Genomic DNA, 13,411 nt, shown 5'->3' with positions numbered 1-13,411 from the left:
CGTTCATTCGCAGCCAAGGTGGTGATTTGCCGCCAGGAAACGTGGGCTATAGAGGCCGCTCATATTCAGGGTTATGCCACCTTTGCCATCCCAGCACATGAAGCAGGGAAGGGCCGCACTAGTGGGGGGGATTGGTTATGTGGGTGGATGTTGCTTTGTTTAAAATCAGCTAGGCTAGTGGACACCGGTTTGCCTACTTTACTTGAATTGCGAATTAAATTGAAGGATGGTTCTGAGGTGTTGATTGATTTCTACACTAGGATTTTGCCAGGTAGGGGTGCAGAGCTGAACGGTTGGCTGACTGGGTCCTGATCTGGAGATTATCTTCCGCCGGCCTTATAAAGATCTTGCCCATGGGGGACCTTAACCTCCAGTTCGAGCCACTGCGTGGCATGACCGACATCATGTATGAGAAGGATAGTTATTGGGGGAATATGGCCATTCAATGTGTCAAACCCGCCTAGACAACATAGGAACGCAGAAGAAGTAGCGATCCTGCTAATGGTGGTAAACCTAAGGCTTCTAATTCCCAATTCACGGGGGACGTCCCAGCTGTATCAACATCTGGGGGGGACTAAAATGGATTACATTCTTGTGAATTATTGAGAGTTGGGAGTTAGTGAAGACCTTCCAAGTTCATAAAAGGATTGAGAGGGATCATCACCCCTTGTTATGGAGGTGAGTGAGCGTATGTGAGGGATTACGGAAGGCAGATAAAATGGTACAGTGAAAGGTGCGCAGTCCAGGTGGTGGTACAGGGACAGGCTAGACGCAATATCAGGTGGGCTAAGCTTGACATAGAGAACATTTTGCCTCTGGCTTACCGTGACATTGCTCCCACCCTGGATGAAGAATCTACAATAGATCCTGATGATGTAACTGCATTAGTATAATTGTATGAGAGTATAGTGGCAAAGGTGGGGTCCCGGTTCTCAAAGTCCTCGTAAATAATACGTACATTAACTGAGGCTTCCACTCCTTGGTATGACAAGGAGTTTAGACAGGCCAAGGGCCAATTCATTGTTGAGGTGAGATCTGAAACACTGGCAAAGAGTGGTGGGTTAAGGCGTCAGAGTCAAATGCCAGAGGTTTCTAAGTGACAAAAGGAGGGCATGGAATGAAGACACCTGGAGTACTCTACTTAATGCTATCAGTAGGGGGACTCAGGCTTTTGGGGCCAAATGGGGACAAGGCGTAGAGCCAGATCAAATACATTGCTGGGCTGCACTGCAGAGCAAACCTGGGTGGATTATTACAACAGTCTGTATGGTAATGGTGGGGCACATAGTGGTGTTGTGGCCTACTCTGAGTGGACATGTCCTAGACCTGGTGATGGGGAAGATTACACACCGCTTGTACTGACCAGTGAGGAGGTGGGAAGAGCATTGATGTGCCAAAAGCTTGGAAAGGCGCCTGGTCCCGATAGGGCCCCAGTAGATTTTTGTGTCAATGAGCCGGGTGTCTGGGTCGCGTACCTAACAAAACTTGACAATGCCAGTCTGAACCAAAATGTGGTACCCATGTCCTTGACCAGTGCTGAACTGGTCCCGATTCACAAGAAAGGTTCAAAAGGCCAGCCTTCGAATTTATTGGCCAATCTCGTTGTTGGACGCGGGAGGGAAAACCTTTGCTAGAGCCTTATTGTACCATCTGGCGGCCTGGGCAGCAAGCAACCTGATGATCAATCACCGGCAGGCAGGGTTGTGCGAGGGCCTGAGCACAAAGACCAAAGCCTGCGGTTGGTTGTTAATAAATATGCAGTTCTCTGGAAGGTTGGAGTCTACGTAGTATATGTGGACCTGAGAATTGCATTTGATACGGTACCCAGGCACCGCTTTTGGGGATTCCTCAGGGGGCCCGAGTGTCCCGCCTGCCCCTCTGTATGCTACTCAGTTTATACATGGATAAAACAGCTGTGGTTCAGTGGGAAACCGATGGCAGGACCTCTAGCAGCATCAATGTTGAAAAGGGCGTCTGCCAATGGTGTGTTCTGGCCCCTAAACTATTTTGCATTTTTATTAATGCCGTCATCGAGGAGCTGTTGGTTGTCCAGTCCGATGTACCGATGTTGACTGGCTACAGGATACTGGTCCTGCTGTTTGCGGACGATGCAGTATTGCTATCTTTGACACCCACTGGCATTTGCAAACAGCTGGACGTATTTGTTGCCTTCTGCAAGAAAAATTGCCTATCACTCAATGCAACCTAAACAAAATCTGTTTATTAAAACAAATACCAGGAAGAAATGCAAGGCCCTTAAGCTGGTCCTAAAGGAGGGTGAAATAGAGCAAGCATCACATTATGACTATCTGGGGGTTAGAGTGATGGCATCATGTGGTTGGTTCATGCAGATGGAAAAAGCCAGGATTACCCTTGGCAGGTGCAGTGGAGCCTTGGCACGGTTCACTGCCGTACACTGTCTCGCTGGAAACTTTTAAGGCCCAGGCAAGACAAGCGATTTATGGGGCAGATGGACACCTACTCATTGGCGATAGTCGAAAACAAATACCTCTAGGGACTACCTACTAGCACGCCGACCGTGTACATAGACGCATTAGTGGGTGTATTAGTTCAGCAAGGGGGCACCTCGCTGAAGTGGGCTGTACATGTTAAGAGTTGGAGGGACCTGTGTCTCTGGGACTACTGGAACAACCCTAGTGTAATTAATTACTCCAAACTCAAAGGATATCGTAAAAGGTGCATCTCTCAATAAGGCTGAGCATGTTATTTGTGTGAAAACCCTTGGTTCAGTTTCTTTGGCACAATACATTAATATCAAAACCCAGGAAGGCTACAAGGATTACCTTGACTATGTAAATTCCAAAACTGAAAGGTCTATGTACATAAAGTTCCGGTTGGCACATTGCCGACGGCATCCCTGAAACACAAGTGGCACAGTGATGCCGCTCCTGTGATCCCGCTATGTAATAGTGCGATTGAGGACCTGAAACATTTCTTCATGTTATGCCCGGTTACGTTGCCCCTAAGGATGCGCTTCCTCAAGCCACTTTTTTGCATTTGTTTTTGTAGGACCATAAAGGATGCCATGACGATTTACGTGAACTCAAGACACCCCAGCAGTGTTTTTCACTTGTAAATATCTTAAATGGGCATGGCAAACACGATCAAAGAAGCTGCTGGCGAGCGTTTAACAATTGTATAGTTATACAAATCTTCAATTTTATTGTATACAAGGTCTAATTTATGTGCTGTGATTTTATTGATGCATGCTTTTATGACATTGTCGAAATAAAGCTTATTGAACAGAACTGTTTTGTCCTGTGCATCTGTGAGGAGAGGAGATATATTTATTTGAATTGCCTCGGAGCGCTTTACATGGTTCGAAGAGGTGGGATTTGGAAAAAAGTTACTAAACGTTTTCAGGAAAGGATAGGAAGATTGGGGTAGACAAGTGGTGGAAGTGGGCAGGATTATGTGTGGAGAAATGGGTATGTTTTGAGGCTCTTTCTGTAAGTAGTGATGGAGGATGCAGTGCATATGTGAAGAGATATGGTGTTTCATGCCCTGGGTGCCCAGTGAGTAATTGCTTATTTTTGTGTGCTTGTGAGTTTTCAAAATGGAATGTGAGAAGGTGTTGGCTGGTGTGTCTGGTGTTTGTGTGGGGGATGGGTTTGAGTTTGTCATGAAGGTAAATGGAGGTTTGATGTGGATGGTGTTGAATACAATGCAGAGTCCTTTGAAGGCAATTCTCTGGGAGTATGGGGAGCCAGTGGAGCTGTGCAAGAGTGGGGGTGATTCTTGAATGTTTGGGTAGGTGGAGTCTGGCTGCTGTGTTTTGTATGGCTACTGGGTGGGCTGGGGGGGTTCTGGTGTAAAGTCCACAGGAGAGCATTTCCATAGTCCAGCTTAGAACCAGTGCTTGGACAGTGGTGTGGAAGTCATTAGGAAGAAGACTGTCTGATTTTGTGTAGGAGGTGTACTTGTAGATTGCATGTTTTGGCTACAGTGCCTTTGTGGTGTCTGAAGGAAAGGTTGGGGTCTGAATGTGAAGCCATGGGATTTGATGGTATGATGAGGAATATGGGTGGGCTGTTCTGGGTCCAGGGGGTGAGGTTGGGGTTGTGCCTTGGGGAGCTGATGAGAAGGTAATCAGTTTTGGAAAGGTTGAGGTTGTGGGAGTGGGTGGTTATCCAGTCGGTGATGGTAGAGAGACAGATTTTGAGGGTGTGGAGCTGTGAAGGGAATAACATTTGGAAATATATTTGTCTGCCATCTGCATATTGGTGGAAATGGACGTTGAGTTGGCTAAGCATCCAAGGGATTGAACATATAGGTTGAAGAGGAGTGGAGCTAGGGAAGAGCCTTGCGGAATGTAGTGTCTAATGTTGTTCACCTGCGCTCCACTCCTGTGTGAATGTGGAGTATGAGAGGGATGGAATGTTGATGTGTTTGACGTGAGAGAATGTAGAGAGAAGGGCTTGTGAATGACATTTGATGGCGGAGGGAGCACAGGGTCGTTTTTAACTTTGAATAAAGAAGCTTCTACTACTGTTAATGTACTCTGTGATTAATTGAAGTAAAGATACAATTGGCGACGAGCTGACCAACGACTAATCAAGGACCCGAGCAATAAGCATACCTGGAAGTTTTGCAGTGATGCTCCCTCCGGGTCATGTCTGCTGATCCTGAGCCACAAAGGAGTTACAAGTAAGGCGCGGCATAGAGCAGCAATCTTTGTTAAAACAAGCAGTCACTTGTGTGCCATCAAGCCATTTCCAGCAATTTGGAGCACTGCAGCGACGCAGTGAGGAAAAAGATTAAAGGACCCTAAAACGTCAGGCAACATGCCGCCATTTTGAATACATTAAAAGTAAACTCAAGGCCCAGGCATTGATCAGCATTCATCCTGAAGTAGTTCTTCTCCCTTGAAGTAGGATTCAGAAGAGGAACGTGTAGTAGTAGTTTGTGAACCAGCTGGTGGAGAGTTAAAATGCCCCAGATGTGACATTTTGATAGAGAATTGGGAATTATCAGTCATGGTGGATAGTTGCTCTCCATACACCATATTTGCAGCCACGACATGGGAGAAATTAAAATACCGACGATTGAAAGCAGAAATTCAGACATCAAGAATCCTGGAGGGTTCGAAGGATCCAGAATTTACATCATGGGCTGGTTTAAAGGTATTGTACAGTTCAAGGATAGTCCAGCAGAAATCAGTTTACATTGCATGGAAGGGTGTAAACATTATTGGCTGGAGAGATCAGGCAGTGTTAAAAATGAGATTAGGTCCATGTGAAGAAGAGCCTCTGCTGTTTGTGAAGAGCAGCAGTCCATGTATGGAAAAGAGTTTTAAAAAAAAATCCTAGTGATGTGTTCAGCAAGAATTGGGGTTGTTGAAAACCTGTGCTCGTAAGATAGTTTTGAAACCTGGAGCAATTTCAGTGACGCATAATAAGGAGCGACCGATTCCGTGCGCCTTGGTGGATAGAGTGGAGCAAGAACTGGATAGACTTGAGAAAGAAGAAATTATTGAAAGGATTGAATCGTCTCAATGGGTGAGCCCCATTCTTGCAGTCAAGAAGAACAGGAAGTTAAAGTGTGTAGATCTCATGGATCTAAATAAGAATATTTTGGTGGACAAATATCTGTTGCCCATAATATTGGAAATGTTGAACTGCATTGAGGGAGCAGACATATTTACTATGTTAGATTTGTCCAATGCATACCATCATATCAGTCTCACAGAAGAATGCAGAGATGTAACTGCCTTCATTACGCCTTTTGGCATGTACTGCTAAAAAGAAGGCCTTTCCGTTTAGCATCTCCCTTCTGCACTATTTCAGAGGATCATGACAAGTGCTGAAAGGTCAAAAGGGGATGTTAGTCTATCAGGATGATATCATTGTGTTTGTAAAAGGAGAGTGTGAGCATGATGAAAGGTTGCAGAAAGTGCTGTTTAGACTGAGTGAGAAGGGTTTGAAGGTGGAAAGGAGCAAATGTAGGTTTAAAGAGCCTGAAGTAGAGTACTTGGGCCATGTGGTCAGTGGGGGAGGTTATAAACCCAAGGTTGATGTCATGAGAGCTATCACAAATGCGCCGGATCCCATGAGTAAAGAGGACCTCAGATAATTGTTTGGGACTTTGTGAATTTTATAACATGTTTGTGCAGAACTTTGCAAGTTTAACAGACCCTATGAGAAGATTACTCAAAAAGGGGGTTACGTTCGAATGGGATGCAGAATGCAAGAAGTCGACTGAATGCATAAAGAATAGTTTGTGTGAATCAATGAATCTTGGAGGATTTGCGATTGGAAACATAACCAAACTCACTGTAGATGCAAGTGGTGTTGGATTGGGAGCGATATCTCAAGTGATGGAGAATGGGAGTGAAATAATTATCTGCCATGCATCTAGAGCAGTGACTGGAGTAGAGGGTGGATACTCAGTAATTGAGAGAGAATTAGTGGCTTGTGTTTGGCCAATAAACTATTTCTGGAAATATGTATTGGGGAAAACGTTTACGGTCTGTACCAATCATAAACATCTGGTAGAAGTGTTATCAGTGCGAGGTATGTGCAGAGCAACACCCAGACTTGCAAGGTTGAGTTTTAGATTACAAGATTACCATTTTGAAGTTAAGTATGTGCCTGGGAAAAAGAATAAGGTTGCTGATTTCCTTTCAAGGTTGCACCTAGACATGGAAGAATATGGGCAAGTTGAGGAAGTGGAGGTTGTTGCTGTAGTTTGTTGGATGAAAGAGGTCTTCCATTTTGGGAAGTTAGGGATGAGTTTTCTATGTAGGATGAGTTATTGGTAAGATGAGACAAGTTGATACCACCCTAGAGTCTTAGAGAAGTGTTAATCGAAAAAGCGCATCAGGGGCACCCAGGGTCCACAGGCATCAAAAGAAATCTTCGGTCTAAATATTGGTGGCCTGGTGTGGATATTAAAGTGGAAAGGTTTTTGAGAAGTTGTTGGTTCAGGCAAAGGTTGTAAAGTGAAAGAATATGAGTCTATAGTTACGTGTAAGACAGAACAACCATAGGAGCCGATTGGAATCAACATTGTAGGACCATATTGTAATTTGGGCAAAGAAAATAGATTTTCGATTGTTAGGGTGGATTATTGTTCGAGATGGCTTGAGATTAAAATGGTGTGTTACGTAGGGATGGCATCAAGTTCATGCAACATGTATTTAGAAGGGATGGTTACCCTAAATTCATCATTAATGACAATGGTGTGCAGTTTAGGGATAATGAAATGAAGTATGCCAGGTTGGTTAGTATTGAGTGCAGGTTCTCGGCTAAGGATCACCCACGGACCAATGGGTTAGTAGAAAGGTGTAATAAGGTGGTTGTAGAAGCTGTTGAACAAGCCATTAGAAACAATATGATAGTTGATAAAGCAATTGAGAAGTTGTAGGACATCTGTTCGAGCTGATTTGGGGGGGATTTCTCTGTTTGAGTTGATGAGGGGCAGAGACCACAACACAGTGTTAAATCCAGTATCGGTGAATGGAAGGAAACCCAGGGTTGGGTGTAGTAATGAGTTGATGTGTATGATGTTTAGACATCCGTGGCAAGTACGTGTGGCACCTGGTGATTTTGTCAGGATAAAGAATGGAAGAGTAGTGAGAAAGGGAGAGTCGAAGTACACCAAGCCTGTAAGAGTTAGAGGTTTTCAAAAATGCTGCTAGTGTACAGGATGGGTGAATATGGAATATGGAGCGTGTGAGTAGATGGAGATGGCAAGGAGTGACTGTGGGTGTTGAGGATTTTGAGGAAGTGGAGCGTAATGGTAATGAATTGTTTGATAGGGATGAGATGGAAAAGTACGTGATGAGTGGAGAGAATTTTACCAATTCTAGTGAGGAAGACGATAATTACCAGTGAGAGGGCCGTCTCTGGAGGAATAAGAAGGAGACCCCTGGTGTGGTCAAAAACATATTTCATGAAATAATTGGTGAAGAACTGACCTTTTAGTAGGTTTAAGGATTATTTACAAGCACTATTGACTTGTTTGTTATGATTGTCTTAAATGTTTTATTGTTCATTGTTGTTAGGTTGGGGCAGGAGGATGTGTAGTGTCTAATGTTTTTCACCTGCGCTCCACTCCTGTTTGAATGTTCTGTGAGAATGCAGAGCCGCACATGATGAACTGGTATGGTTCCGGCGACCAAAACAAACCTTGCATTGAGCATGGTATGGTTCATTTACTTTTTTATGACATTTTTATTCATCAAGGTTTTATAATAATCTTGATATTTAATTTTCAGAATTTTCAACAATGCCTGCCTGTTCGATTAGCGGTTGCCCTTCGAAGACCCATGCTAAATCTGAAGGCACTACAATGCATGTTTTCCTGAAAACAGTTGATCGAATAAGAGAATGGGTCAGACATTGCGGATATCCACTGGATAAGCTGGAAAGTAGAGTCCAACAAGTCTTTGAGGACAAGAGGGGTGATCGATACCGCATCTGCAGCCGGCACTTTCCCTCGAACATGTACACCACATCTTTGGGAACAAAGAAGAATAAATGGCGATCGACGCGAAAATTGCTCGCAAACGCTATTCCCACTCTATTCGTCCACAATCCGCCACTGTTGAGTCAAGTGTCCGTTTTTAGCTTTAGGCCTTGCGGTAGTGTGTAGGTAGCCGAATGGATTCATTGATATTTTAGGTGTTGTTTCCAATTTGTAATACTTTTGACATTGATATGAGTGTATAGCTTTTTGAATAATGACATTTATCAATATATTATTTTTAGATTTCATAACGCACAAACGAAATCTATATATGGGCACAGGCAACTGTGCTATATTGCGCATTACTCAAGTATTCTGTCTCCTTACATGGCAATTTTAAATATTGGCATTTCATTATCAAACAATAATTTACCTTTACAACTTCTTGACTATCCCTTGAATCTGAAGCAAAAACATTCTACTTCCGTCACGTGCTCGCAGTTATCAACCACTTCTAGCGCGTATCAGGTAATGGCTATTCCGCTACAGACTTGTTTTATGCATTTCAAGTAATAGTTTTTATGTATCGTGTGATTATTTTACCAATTGTTTGGTTAGTGCTTTCCAATTTATATACACCTTAGTTGTCGTCCCCTGGTGATTTTCAGTTATAATTAGTGTTATCCATACTAATGCAAGTACTGTCTTTCAGGGAGATGCTGAAGCGTCCACCACATTGACAACAGCCCTAGATGTTCTTCAACAGCACGAGGTATGGATAATGACAGCTCCATCGACCGTGATCGTCAGGACTGGAACACCTGCCGTTTGATTGTTCTACACCATGTTTCATTTGTGGTTAGCCGTTGATATGTACCTGTGCGGTCGACCCCAAGCGTGTGTTGTGTTTTCAATATTGTAATCCTTACTAATGCAAATACTATGTTTCAGGCAGTTGTTGAATCGTCAACCCATGCAGTTGATGCGGAGCCTGACATTCAAGTAATTCCGGTGGAAACGGGACCATGCGGATATGAATCGGCGCAACAGCTTTCGGAAGTGTGCACCACATTGACAACAGCCCTAAATATTCTTCAGCAGCACGAGGTATGGATACTGACAGCTCCATCAAGCGTGATCATATAACGTGATTCCATTTGCTATACTTTCTTCCCTATTAACGCAAGTACTGTGTTTCAGGGAGATGATGGAGCTTCCACTACAATCACAAGATCCCATTTTGATGATGCAGATGTAAAGAAATTGGAGAAATAAGTCGATTAAATCTGATCATATTTAAATATTCTATGATTCTTTTAGACAAGCAACATTTGTGGTTCTCTTTAGATGTACCTGTGCCGTCGACCCCAAGTGCGTGTTATGTTTACAATATTGAAAACCATACTAACGCAAGTACTGTGTTTCAGGGAGTTGCTGATGCCTCCTCTTCAATACAATCATTCGTGGGAGTCCATGCAGAGCCAGAGGTATGGATACTGACAGCTCCATCGAACTAGGTCATCAGAGCTCGAATACTTGTCGTTTGATTGTTCCACACAATGTTTAAATCATGTTTGGCTATTGAGATGTACATGTGTGTTCGTCCTCACGTGTGTTTTATGCTAACAATATTTTGATACACAGTAATGAAAATACTATGTTTCAGGGAGTCGTTGGAGCCTCATTCCGTGCTGTCTATGCGGATACAGAAAATATAGTCGTTGCAGCGCAAGAGGAAGGGGAGACATGCGGATACGTATCGGAGCAACAACGTGCAGATGTTGAAGGTCGAGTCAAAAAAGTTGCAAAGAAAAACAAAAATAAGGTTAGTTACAAACAGTTCATAACTTTAGAATTTTTTTTGTGCTGAGGACTATTTTTTTTTTTCCAAGTCAATTGTACTATACTTTATCTTGTGTTTAAACTGAACATCCCTTTTCCAATCTATCCTCTAGTTACCCGTGGGTGTCCGAACTATACATACACAGACAGTGAAGCGAATGAGAGATGTTGCTTGCCAGACCATTTACACTATGGAGGAACTATTCATTCAGACGCCGCGTGTTGAGACTAGAGATGCTCATGTCCAATGGCCAGAACATGAAATGAATGTGTCCGGAGAATCCAGTAAAGTTGTAAAGGACCATTGCTACAGTACGACCGAACCACTGCAACAACATGATACTGGTTGTTTTGAAGATAGCTCTGAAGTAGTCGCAGATCAATTTACACAATCTACACCCGCCAAAAAATTGCCACCAAAAAAGCTGTCGACATTGTTGTGTTCTCCCATCAATGTTGAAGTAGCAGATGTTGAAATGACAGAGAATGAACCAGCAGCAGCATTCACTGATGCATCAGAACTTGACAGCAGCGATATTTCTTTCAAATGTGGTGAAATGTCCTCAACGTCACAGGCCGAAACAACTTTGACGCAGGATGACAGTCTAATGAAAGAGGGCAAATACATAGTATTCGACAGTTGTTTGATGGATACTATAAGTATGCTGAAATGTGGGCATTCCGTCAGAGGGAAAGTATGTGGGAAGCCATTGATTCATGTGACTCGTCAAAAACAAGGCAGTAACGTCACAATACATGCCGCCTGTAGATTACATCATACGTTCTCATGGTCTGCACAACCGATGCTGGGGAAACTGCCAGCAGGCAATCTACTGTGTGCAGCTGCATCACTTTTTGGTGGCTCAAGTTTTAGAAAGTTAGTCTTTCTTTCAGTTTGTGGGACTCCATTTCATTTCAAAAACGCAGTACTACAAATACCAACATGATTATCTGTTTCCGGCCATTAGTGATGCTTGGAAAATTGAACAATTGTCTCTAGCAAGTACATTCAAAGGTAAACGATTCAGGCTAGCCGGCGATGGACAGTGCGACAGCCCTGGATTTTCTGCCAAGTACTGCACCTACCACTTTCAGGACATGGATAGTAAGAAAATTGTGAGTTCGGTCGTCGTGCAGGTAACACAATGTACATCCTCAGTGGCCATGGAGAAACTAGGATTTATAAAATCAGTGGAATATCTGCAATCGAGGGGAATGCACATCACCCTCATAGCCACGGACAGACACGTTTCAATTGCCAAGACAATGAGAGAGCAGTTCCCACATATTAAACATCAATTTGACATATGGCATCTGGCTAAATCAATCAATAAGATCGGCTGCAGGGAAAAAAAGGTTTGGAAAGTATTTCAGAGTGGTCCCAGTCTATCAGCAACCATCTTTGGTGGAGCTCCAAAACTTGTGAAGGGTCAGTGGAAATACTACTTGAAAAATGGCGGTCACTGATGCACCACTGTACCAACGTGCACCGCTGGTCAGAAAACCTACATTTCCACCAATGTGAACATGGCCCTTTGTCCCCAGTGGAGGCACGGAAGAAGAAGTGGTTGAATCCATCTTCACCGACACACAAAGCCATTGAGAAGATTGTTTTCGATAAAACTCTATCAAGAGATTTGAGGGGACTGACAGAATTCTGTCACACAGGAGGTTTGGAGGTGTTCCACAATATGTGCCTAAAGTACAGGCCAAAGCGCTTGCATTTCAGCATACAGGGCATGAGACATAGGACTCTACTTGCCGTCTTGGCCCATAACGAGAATCTCGGCCGTGAGCAATCTAGGACTACGGGTAATGTAAGGATGCCTCGCTACACTAAGGCCTTTTCAAAAAGAAGTAAGCAATGGGTGATCAAACCAGTCTATGAAGAAATGGAGTTCGACTTTGTCAAAAGCCTTATTGTTGCTGTTAGAGAAGCACAGATATGGAATTTTTAACGTTTCTGTGCAGAGCACTGATCCATTGCCACCCAACATTGCCACTGTGCCATGTCCACCCAAAGGAGAGCTGGTTGTCGAGTACAAATCCCGGTTTAAATAATTGTAATACGATTGTCTTTTTGTAAATAAATGTGATTGTACAGTGTGCATACAAAGTATGCTAACCCTAACCCCTACCGTCACCATCCTGGGTGCCGAACAACCTGGGTGTCATCTTTGAATTCTCTCTCTATTCACCTCATATTGCTGACCTTGTCTATATGTGTATGTATATATTTTTGTTGATGTAACTAATTTTTGCAATCTATTCTAAATGCTTGGCACGGTTAACCGAGGGGAGGCTTGCGTATTGCAAATAATAAAACAAACAAACAATAAATCTCACATTCAACTCAACTCCTCGGGTACTTTATACTTTCCCTGACCTTCCCCAAAAAATTAAAAGTCTCAATAGTTATGGTTCTTTGGGGCTTCAAAGCTCGCAGACAACGAGGACAAAATTGGGGGCCTTAGAACGCGCCAAGCGAGCCGTTGCAGTTGGGAGAGAAGCCAGTTCGCATTTGCACATTGAGGCGCACTAGATAGATGGATTCGAAACTTCAAGTTCTCACAGATGGCTTTACTACGGGATGTTGCAAAGAAAGAATGTATGCTCATTTCTAGTGAAGGTCAGCGGCTTTGATTTTCAGCTCGCGCCCTGAAGAGGCCCACAACTGACCTTGAGAGACGGGGACCATGCCGAAAGAACTTAATTTGAAGGGGGGTGGGTTGCAATAACGTAAGAGACGATAAGGCAGAAAATTCTTAAACTAGACCGACTTTCATGTTAGTTCAGTATACGAAAAATTGTTGTCAAGAGCACAGTGGGATTTACGGACTGCATTACGCAAAGACACAATGGAAATTGCAAATATAATGTAAGTAACTCTTTAGACTCTTTTATACCGGAATGAAGAATTAATGAATGGATGCATGAATAAATGAATGAATGAAGAGCTTTGAAAACGTTTGTGGGATCGTCCTTTTAGCGTGCACATGGGCATGCAGGTCCACATTCCACACGCATGTAGACAAAAAGTCGTTTCTCATTGTGTACTAACCTCGATTTATTTCGTTAGTTTTCGCATTGATTTTAGAGCCGAACATACTCCATTGCACTATCCTTGAAAGCAAATAGT

This window comes from Ambystoma mexicanum, chromosome 11 (assembly GCF_040938575.1).
Source record: "Ambystoma mexicanum isolate Mex_15411 chromosome 11, UKY_AmexF1_1, whole genome shotgun sequence".
NCBI classification, from domain to species: Eukaryota; Metazoa; Chordata; class Amphibia; order Caudata; family Ambystomatidae; genus Ambystoma; species Ambystoma mexicanum.
This window is presented reverse-complemented; position numbering follows the sequence as displayed.